Here is an 11,730-nt window from a genome sequence, read left to right as displayed (position 1 = left end):
TAGAATGGGTTCTATAGTTATGTGCATTTGAATATACGCAGGTTTGGAATTCCCTACAAGCCAAGCCTAAACAAAGTACTTGTCTTTCCTTATAAATTTTGATAAAGAATTTAATTTTATTTTGTTGCTTTGGGGTAGGAACGCGAAACGAATTTTCCCGACAACGCCTTATCTGTATAGTGGTAGTGGGATCCTCCATAGGGAGAGACTAGTTGGCACTTCAGCACTGCGTTGTCATCGGTCCAGGCGAAGGTCCTTCGTCAGATCTGGATACGGCCTGGATCCGGCAGGCTGCAGGAAAACCTCGGGATAAACACAGACACTAAAATTAGCGTAGATGCCATTCTTCTCATGATGTGACGAGTACATCAGGATTTTTGGGAAGTGTTCCCGGTTCCGGCTGACCTAATATATGCAGTCTAACATTAAATTATAGAAGTCTATAATGTATTATGTGAAAGCTAGGTCAAAGAGATGTGTCTTTAATCTGGCTTTGAACTGACAGAGTGTGTCTGCTTCCCGGACAATGGTAGGAAGACTGTTCCAGAGTTTTGGTGCTAAATAGGAAAAGGATCTACCGCCAGCAGTCGATTTTGATATTCTCGGTATTAGTAACTGGCCGGAATTTCGAGATCGCAATAGACGTGACGGACTATAATGCGTTAAGAGCTCGCTCAAGTACTGCGGAGCTAAACCATTTAGTGCTTTGTAAGTGATCAGCAATATTTTAAAATTTATGCGATGTTTAATAGGGAGCCAATGCAGTTTTGACAGAACTGGGCTAATATGGTCATACTTCCTGGTTCTGGTAAGAACTCGAGCTGCTGCGTTTTGGACCAGCTGTAGTTTGTTTATTAAGCGTGCAGGGCAACCACCCAGTAGGGCAGTACAATAATCTAGCCTTGAGGTCAAGAACGCATGAACTAATTGTTCCGCATTTGTCAATGAGAGCATATGGCGTAATTTAGATATATTTTTAAGATGGAAAAATGCAGTTTTACAGATACTAGACACGTGACTTTCAAATGAAAGATTGGTATCAAAGAGCACACCCAGGTTCCTAACCGACGACGAAGACTTAACAGAGCAGCCATCAAGTGTTAGACAGTATTCTAGGTTATTACGTGAGGAAGTTTTTTGTCCAATAATTAGAAACTCTGTTTTTTCAGAATTTAGAAGTAGGAAATTACGAGTCATCCAATTTTTTATATCCGCTATGCATTCCGTTAATTTTGTGAATTGATAAGTTTCGTTAGGTTTTGAAGAAATATAGAGCTGAGTGTCGTGTTCTCTCAATGGGGTTTAATAATGCATTGAGTTAGTGTTCAGTAATGCATAGAGTTCGATTGTGCTGGATCATTCTGTTATGCCTGACGAATGTATGCGTTCATTTACTTGGGTCTGAAGAGACAGTGATGGTAGTAGAAGTTATGATAAGTTGATGCTACTCCCTGTGTCCGTGTGATCCTTACCCAAACATAACATTGGCGACGAGGATGGCTGATATCGCACTACCACCTCCTGCTCCTTTCCTCGCTCTACCTGGCGAGCCTCCAATTCCCTGGACTCGCTGGTTACAGTCCTTCGAAACTTTCATCTTGGCAGTGGGGCTGACTGACGTGAGCACAGCCCGCAAAAAGGCGCTGTTACTGCATTGCTTGGGAGCCGAGGGTCAGCGGGTGCTGGGAACACTTGAGTCAGGTGCCACAAGCGATTATGACACAGCCGTGGAACTACTGACCGCGCACTTTGCGGCCCCACAGAGTGCGCTCTTGCGCCGGTTTCTGTTCCGCCAAAGACAACAGCTGCCCGGTGAGTCAGTGCAACAGTACGTAGCCAACTTGCGTGGATTGGCCAGCACATGCAAGTTCGGTGCGTTGCAGGACGAAATGATTCGCGACCAGTTAATTGAACATACCAACAACGCGAAAGTACGTGAAACTCTGCTATTAGAACCGGATGATCTATCACTATCCCGAGCAATCACGATTGCATTACAAATAGAGAGTGCAGCTGCATGTGCGTCGGCGCTGACTAAACAGCAAACAATCACGGATTACCCAGCCCCTTCCCCCGTGCCTCCATCAATATTACAGCCCGGCCAGAACGACACATTGGCGGCAGCAGACTCCTCTGCAGTTATGCTACTGAGACGCCCGCAGCGGTCTCGGCCATGCCCACAAACACTAGCGTCACGGCCCTGTGATAACTGTGGATCTTCATCTCATCCGTCTAGAGCACAGAACTGCCCAGCCCGTGGCCAAACATGTCGCAATTGTGGCAAACGCAACCATTTTGCTTCAGTCTGTCGCTCGGCTCCAGCTGAGTCACCCACTATAATTCACAATGTCTACTCTGGACCAGTCTCATTTAAAGCATGCTCAGTGCGCCTAAATGATGTGTGCATCCCACTGCTTTTGGACACAGGTGCCAGTGTGTCTCTCTTGAACATGCACACATACAGATTTTTTTTCAGGTCGCTGCCACTTTCGCCACCCTCTGCTTCACTCTGTGGCTATGGCGACTCAAAAATTGACCTAGTGGGTGCCCTGCAAGTAACTGTTGGGTATGGCAACAAATTGGTACCCAACTTTACCTTCCATGTTGCCCGTCACGGGGCCAATCTGATGGGTCTGGATTTGTTCTCGGCTCTGGGATTCTCCCTAGTGGACACAAAGGGAGCTGCGATCTTGACAGTCTCCACGCCTTGGCAGCAAAAATGGCCGTCCCTGTTTGAAGGCTTGGGTTGCCTCACTGCTTTTGCCCACCAACCTCTCCTGAACCCCGCCATTAAACCAGTCATTCAACCACTTCGCCGCATTCCTCTGGCTTTCCGTGATGGTGTCTCAGCTGAACTTAAGCAGCTGCTGGACGCTGGCATTATCGAACCAGTGGATGCATCGCCCTGGGTTTCAAACCTGGTGGTAGCTCAGAAGAAATCAGGGGCCCTACGGGTGTGTGTCGACCTGCGAGCAGTGAATAAGGCAGTGATCCCGGACAGGTTCCCACTGCCTACCTCTGAAGAGCTCACTGCTCAGTTCCATGGCTCAACTGTGTTCTCTAAACTGGATCTCAGACAGGGCTACCTACAAGTGCCGCTTCACCCCAGCAGCAGAAACCTCACAGCCTTTGTGACCCATGCAGGTGTGTTTCGTTATACACGCATGCCGTTTGGGCTTATCTCCGCCCCCAGCTGCTTTCAAAAAATCATGGTGTCGGTGTTGGCTGGTATACCGGGGGTGGCCATTTACCTGGATGATGTGGTTATTCATGGGCCTTCCCCTGCGAGTCATGATGAACGCCTCAGCAGAGTTTTTGCAGCCCTAGCTGAACACAAACTAACCGTCAATGCTGAAAAATGTGTTTTCTCTGCACCGACCATTGAGTATGTGGGTTTCCGACTGTCGGCGGATGGCATCACACCACTTCAGTCAAATGTAGATGCTATACTGGCAATTCCTGAACCCAGCTCGGCTGCACAGGTCGCCTCCTTCTTGGGCATGACGGGCTACTATCTGAAGTTCCTCCCACATTATTCTGCTACCACTGCCCCATTACGACGTCTGCTGCGTAAGGATGAGCCTTGGATATGGTCACAGGCATGCTCTGAGGCAGTGCGGGCACTCAAGGTGCAGCTAACCACAGCTCCAGTGTTGGCTCACTTCGATATCTCTAGCCCCACCTTGGTGACCTGCGATGCGTCGGCTACAGCCATAGGAGCAGTATTGTCACAGACTCAGCGGGGCGTGGAGAAGCCCATCGCCTTTGCGTCGAGGGCCCTCAATCAGACGGAGCAACGGTACTCGGTGGGGGAACGTGAAGCATTAGCCTGCATCTGGGCCTGCGAGAGGTGGCACTTGTATCTCTATGGCCGCTCCTTCACCCTGAGGACAGATCACCAGGCCCTGACCGCACTGCTTTCTACGTCTGGGACAGGCCACAGACCACTGCGGCTACACCGCTGGTCCGACCGTCTTCGCCAGTATAACTTTGACCTGAAGTTCACCCCTGGCAGGGACAACGTTGTGGCTGACCTACTGTCCCGCGCTACTCCACCCCACCCTGCCATACACACACACACCGACACGGACCAGGTGGAACGGGACATTGTCCAGATGTTACACACACCCCTACAGGCCGTCGTATCATTACAAGAACTGAAGGACGCATCTGAACAGGACCCAATTCTTTCTCAGCTCCGTGTCTATATTCTGAATGGCTGGCCTCAGGAGATATCGGAGGGGCTGGCAGCATTTTCCAGAATAAAGCAGGAGCTGTCCTGCTGGAACGACACCTGTGTGGCACGCGGCCTCTGCACAGTCATCCCCAGCACCCTACGTGCACGTGTCTTGGCAATGGCTCATGAGGGCCACCTGGGTATTGTGAAGTTGAAACAACGCTGCAGAGACCGGGTTTGGTGGCCAGGGATAGATAAAGACATTGAGGCCTTAGTGAAAGACTGTGCCGCCTGTCTCTTGAGCGGTAAGACGGGTCACCAGGCCCCCCCACCCTTACAACCTCTTGCTTGGCCATCACAGCCCTGGGATCACCTGCAGCTGGACATATGTGGTGAGATACAGGGAGTTCCTCATCACCAACGCTTCCTAGTGGTTGTCTATGACCTGCACTCGAAATGGCCCGAACTCATTGCCACCGGCTCTGTGACCTCTCTGGTCATAATCAACTTTCTGGACTCTCTGTTCTCCCGCTGGGGCCTCCCAAATACTATCACTACTGACAATGGCCCGCAGCTGATCTCAGCTGAGTTCACCTCATACCTCAAAAACAAGGGTATTCGCCACATCCGCACGGCATACTATCATCCCCAAGCTAACGGGGGCGTCGAACGCTTCCACCAGTCGCTGAAAAACAGTCTCAGAGCACACCTGTTCCAGGGATGGACCTTCTCACAGGCCATCCGTCACACACTGCTGCACTACAGGGCCACCCAACACTCTACAACGGAGGTCTCTCCAGCTTTCCTTATGCTTGGCCGTGAGCTCCACCTTCCCCTTGACAGGCTCAGCCCAGCACTGCCTCAGGGACCACTACCAAGGGTCAAGGCCTCTGTTGAACGCCAGCAGAGGCGGATGAAGCAGAAATTCGATCTCTCAGCACACGCAAAGGACCCTGACATACAGGCCGCAGATTGGGTCAGGGTTCGCAGGCCCCACAGAGACCATAAACTCGCTTCGTATTGGTCTTCCCCTCTCCAAGTTAGTCATCAGCTGGGCCCAGCCACTTTCTTGCTCAGTGACGGCACGCGGTGGCATGCAAGCCGTCTCCGTAAAGTACCGGCCCCGGCACATACACCCTCAGCTTGGCAGAACAACACAGCGAGTCAGCCAACACCTCAGATAGTGCCTGCACAGGCTCCAGATATCCCTATCAACCTGCCAGCTGAGATATGTGCTTGCCCATCACAGTCTGCCCAGCCTCATCCTCGTCTTTCACCGCGGCCTGTTCGCACTCGTTCCCGTCCGGGGCACTTACAGGACTTTGTGTCAACATTTCATGTTTGAAAACCCGTAGGAGGGGGGGAAATGTCGTGTTCTCTCAATGGGGTTTTATAATGCATTGAGTTAGTGTTCAGTAATGCATAGAGTTCGATTGTGCTGGATCATTCTGTTATGCCTGACGAATGTATGCGTTCATTTACTTGGGTCTGAAGAGACAGTGATGGTAGTAAAAGTTATGATAAGTTGATGCTACTCCCTGTGTCCGTGTGATCCTTACCCAAACATAACACTGAGTATCATCGGAATCATTTTACAGTATCTTAACCCGTTTCAAAGCATGTTTGTTCATTATTCATTTGACTTTAGCTGGGTTGTTTTAGTTCATTATTCATTACTTCAGCTTGCAGATAGCAGAAAGACAGACACAATACCATTTGTCCCAAACAGTCTACCTCTCTGTAAACAAATCATATTTTTCAACAGTCTCCTAAGACTGTAATTTAGACAGAATGTAATTCATTATACTAACCTTTGACCTTTCCTTTGTTATCCAGACTTTCAGCCACCACCATGTCTTATAATGGTCCTTTGTCATGTCTAATGACCTACAGGAGTCAGAACTGACACATTAGTTCAACATCAACACAATCTCTGCGTTTTCCTTGCCCATCAGGCAACTAACATTACAAACGTTTTTTTCTCTGCTGGCTCTTGAATGCCCATTCGGATCAGCTCTTAAGCTATAATTTTCTTTTCTTCAGGGTGTTGTCCCCTGGCATAGTTGAAAATGCTTTTCACGATGAAAAACAAGCCATACAATCAACGCGGTTTCTCGTGAGTGGTATAGAGGAACTTACATTTCTGAGGCAGACTGCCGTGACTTCTCACAACTCATCTCCCCTCTCAATGATCTTCTGATGCTGGTGGCCTCACAGTCATCGCTCCACTCTCATACCCATTTCACATAAAACACCTCCATTCAGGAGATGCCCAGTGTTTGTGGCATGACCCCCTGCCTTAGGTTGACATCTGGCCAAAGAGGTTCTTACCTGTCGTTGAGTAATCACTTCGTGCACGCTGGTGCTCTTTCCATACACCGAATCTTTGATTTTTTTTTTTTTTTTTTTTCAACAAAATCTGTTGTTCTCTGGAGCTTAGGAAAGGCACATTCAAGAGTCACACAGAGCCATTCGGACCTAATAGTGTTCACAGGGAGACAGGTTAATAACAACAGTATTTCATCACTAAAATCCATTAAACATCTTCAAATCAGCAAAATCGCTATACTGAGATTATACTCAGTGAATTTAGTTATCACAACCGTCTATTCAGTGTACTGTTACATCTGTAGCCGGAGCCATTGGCCCTGTATCGTGGTGTAGACTAAGATTATACAGAGAAGTTACTGGCCCTGAATTAAACTAGTCAAAAACTTCACTTCTATTGTTTAAGACCTGTATTATTATTATTATAAAAACTTCAAGAGAAGGTCATTGAATTTTACTTTTAAAACATTTACAAACTTCCCTTTAAATGTATCAGATCTGAACTGCCTGTAGCATGATTTCCTTTAACATCTCCATGTCTATGATTTTCAACTAAAACACTGTGCTTTACTATAAATAGCTTATTATCACTTATGACACAGGCTCAGATAACAGCTTTTAGCTGACTTTGAATGAGAGAGAGACAGACTGTTCAGAGGCATTCAGGACTTTGCATCTTCAAAAACAGAAAACTTTTCATTCTAGCCCAACTTAAGGCATCTTTGCCATAAATTACATACGTTTTCAATACAAACATAATTTTGTATTGTTTTCTTTTGCCCATACTCAGATTAAGTCTCTGTCACACTGGCAGTTCAGCCAAGCACATACCAAATTCAGATAAGCAAACCTGTTTTTCAGCCAAATCACAAGCTTATCTTTTGAACCCAAAACATCAGCTCTTAGTTCTTTTCATAGTCAACAACAAGCTTTTTGTTTAATCAAATGCCTTTCTCATATATTTTACATTTAGCAACTGTTAATCCTGTAACACTGCTTCTGCTTATTTTATCTTAAAGAAAGAATAATAATTATTCTAGTTCTTAATAACGTTTCAAATTTCATCTCAATTTTAGTTGTCAGGTTACCATAATTTAATACCTGACTTCAATGTTTTCTCTAGGAGTTTATCAATCTGCTTCTATGATTCACACTAACTTTTGAGGCTGCACTCTCTGCTTGTGATACTTTTTTTTAATTACTTTTTTTTTATCATTATAAATCACTCGTTAGATTTGTCTCTCTATATCATCTAAAACCTTATCAAAGCGTTTCATTCAAAACACAATCATCCTTTTAGTACCGGTACTTTCAAAATATTTTGCAACTCATTTCCACTTATCTGTAATTTTACATTAACCGGTACTTTTGTAATTCTTTTCTTTAAAAAAAAAATAAAGTCTTCAATCTTATGATCCTATTTTTATTTCTTGTTCTTTCTTAAATGAAATCTTTAATTTCATCATATTAACATTGATCTACTTTCTAACCCATATTAACACAGAATTTTCTTCAAATTTGTATGTTTTGGCTTTTATTATTATTTTTTTTAATCACAATCAAACTTTTACAAAACATCATCTGCAAATCTCTTCAGAGCTCAAAAGAGCTGCTTACAGCATTTGCTCTCTTTTTATCTCACTATTTGTATCAGGACTGTTCAGTTACTCTTCTTTATACAGTATAAAAATGTAACGTGTCATCAATTTCATCAACACTGGTTTGAAAGCTTATTCTTCTATCAAATGGTTAGTCTACAGATTCAACTTAATATTATAATTATTCCTCAGTCCCACTTATCTCTACTGTTTCACAGAAACCACAAGATTCCCTAAATCTTGTTCTCAGTCCCTAAATTACACAGACAGCTATCCTAGCCGCTTGCACCTTCAACTCTTGTTACAAAAATATGGCAATCTATTCTTAAATACCCTTGTTTTCATAACATTAATAAAATAAAATGTTTTCACATCGTCATTTCAATCATTATTTTATCTCTAAAATATAGAATTTTCCCCATTCTGCTTTATCAAACTTTATTTCAGCTTAATTTGCCTTAACAGGCGTTCATAAATAGTTCCATGAATTCTCTTTCCCTACATGCCAGTTCCTTCTGCATCTGTTCTCTTTTATCTGCAATCCAACAATTCACTGTTTGTAATTTCCATCAGGAAAAACATTCTATCTTTTCTTACATGCCAGTTCCTTCTGCATCAACTCTGCTCTCTTTTATCTGCTTCTTTTCCATCCAACAATTCACTGTTTGTAAATTCTATCAAGAAAAACATTCTATCTTCCTACTATCTTTCCCTAAATGCTAATACTTTCTGCATTTATTTTCGTTTTCTTCTATCTTCTTCTTCAGTTCAACAAATGACTGTCTGTTCACAGTTTTACACACATGCTGAACACGACTACAACAACAACCCCTTTTTCCCAATTTCTTGCATGCATTTCTGGCCGTAATTTTTCCCCATTTTACAGAAAAACTGGTGTATAAAAATGTTTCAAGCTTGCTTTGAGATGACCCCATATTGGCTGATTTCTATATCTCCTGGATTTTCCTTCGACACGCGTCTAATAATCTGTCAAACGTCTTCAACAGATCCGATTTTGTCACCTCAAATCGGCAAGGGTAGCAAATATGCTCTGTAATTACGGCTTACTCAAAATCTTTCCGTGAGCGCTTTCCAGCGCTCGATTATGGAAGCCCATTCCCGCCACATAAGAAAAAAAAACGAGCATAAAAACTCGAAATTAGGACATTCTTAAGTCATTACTATGACATAAAATGTCGAATTTATGATTTACTAAATCGAAATTATGACTTTAAAAGTCATAATTATGTGATAAAAAGTCAAACTTTTGACATACCAAGTCGAAATTTTGACATACTAAGTCGAAATTATGACTTTAAAAGTCATAATTATGAGATAAAAAGTCAAAATTTGGACATACCAAATCGAAATTATGAGATTAAAAAGTCGAAATTATGACTTTAAAAGTCACAATTATGACATAACTAAATCGAAATTATGACTTGCCGACTGGCACGCTCATTGATCTGACGCACGCGACCCGACACATGATGAATTATGAACAGATTAAGGAGTATTTCAATCATGGTTTTACAAATGATGAAATTCTTGCCGTACTATCTGAACGGCATGGAATAGCTCTGAGCAAACGCACTCTTGAGAGGATTTTAAGCACTTTGGCGCAGAAAGAACAAAACGGATGTGGCGGAGGTGGCAGGTTTCATAGAACAACAACTTCAAACATCTGCAATGTCATGGATGCACCAAAAATGTTGGATGAATGGGACTGTAACTGATAGGGAAACAGTGTAGTGGGGCGGTTAAGTGCAAAAATCGATCACTTTGCGATAAAAGCATCAAATTTGGTAGGAAGGCTCACAAAGGGGTTCTGATCAGATTTAGGACCGTCTGTCTCAAAAGATCGCCTTGTTTACCTTAAAAGGAAAACGTTGTTGTTCAAGACCTCTTGTCTCACATAAATTCTATCTAGACAGGACAATGCCATGTCTGCAAAAGTATACCATGTCTGCAAAAATATACCATGTCTGCAAAAGTTTCCTGTTATTAGCTGTAGCTTTTCACACATTTTACTTATCTCTATTTCTATCAAAAGCTGCACACATACTTTTCACACTTCACACTTGAAGAACACAAAGGGTCACTTAAAGTACACATTGTCTCTTTGTTACTTAGTATCCCCTATCACACAGAACATCTTGTTCAAGCTTGTCTTAACTTATGCATTTCTAAAACTTGGTTACATATCTTTAATAATGTGCTTTAGCTTATATGATTATATTTCTTTAAATGCTTATGAGTAAAAATAAGTGTTCAACGTTAATACAAGTTGTACACATACACATCTAGAAATAAAGAATACATTTAAAAGTAAAAGAACACATCTAAATGTAAAAGAACTCATCTAAAAGTAAAAGAACACATCTAAATGTAAAATTTCCATTACAATCCACCCCATGTTCATTCAAAGAACATACACAAAATTTGACATTTACTTCTTCCATAATCATAGTAATTTACAACAGGTAAATTTTTCCCATGGTTATTTCATTTCTTAGTCAAACTCATGCCCGTTCTCGTTCTCCTCATTCTCAGGCTCTGTTTCCTCAACTTCAAACTCTGGTGCCCTACGTATCATTGTTACATATTCCCCTGCAGTCATTCTAACCATCGTGGTAGACACTGCCCTAGCAGTGATTGCAGAGATACAATTCATAAAACATGGGATCATCAAAATCAAAATCAAAATCAAAATCAAGCATGCTATTGGCAAAACTGTACTCATCACCCATTTTGTCCACCCCTGCAGGCCTGAAAACCACTCATCTAGTGAAGATGACATTTCTCCTGGAGTGGCTACGGCCACTTTCATGTGCTCGATTATGTCTGTTACATTTTGATAGACGTCAGGCAAATTGAAACAACAGGAGGTCCCTAGCATTTTGCATACCCCCCCTCGTTCTGACGTAATGAGGTCTAAAACAAGACGATGTTGTATAACAGCTTGGCGAATTCCTCTAAGTTCAGTGATCAGTTGCCCTAACGCATCTTCAGTCTCGTTTGCTAAGCGTAAGACCTGCCAGGCTAAGCCATTTATTTTTAGCAAGCTAGCAGCAGTGCCTCCCCCGATAAGGAAAGACCACCCTGTCATGGATATTCTGCTCGTCCAAGGATCCCAAAGTTTGGTACCTTGAAACATCCGAGGTATTTTCTCATCAGCTAAACTTCTTTTCCGTCTCATGGAGGTTTGTTTATCGTCTTCATTTTCTTTATTGAAATAAACTTCCGTTCCTACATCTAAAAGTCCTGGATAACAGCACCCCATCCATTTCTTAGGAAGGGTGTGGAAAGCGGTTTGACCGCAGACCCATACTGTTCCAGCCGTTGTTTCTCTGAAATCATCATCGTCACCTGGACACGTAATAAATGTACCATCCGAGGTTATACATTTGTTATTATTCATGGTTATCGTAGTTTTACAGTGGGATGTACCCGTCATTATCGCCCCTCGGTTGAACTCTAATTTACATAAACACACATCGCCTAATTGTGGTTTTACTGCCCATACATTGTCAAAGTCCCTAGTACTGTGTTCGGATGGGTTCTGACACGCGACCCCCTTTGGAGGCACTGGTTTGATTTTGTCAGAATTCGCTGCATTCAGTAATT

Source organism: Squalius cephalus (assembly GCF_949319135.1).
Source record: "Squalius cephalus genome assembly, chromosome: 10".
NCBI classification, from domain to species: Eukaryota; Metazoa; Chordata; class Actinopteri; order Cypriniformes; family Leuciscidae; genus Squalius; species Squalius cephalus.
The sequence above is the reverse complement of the archived record's forward strand: the minus strand, read 5'-3'. Positions refer to the sequence as shown.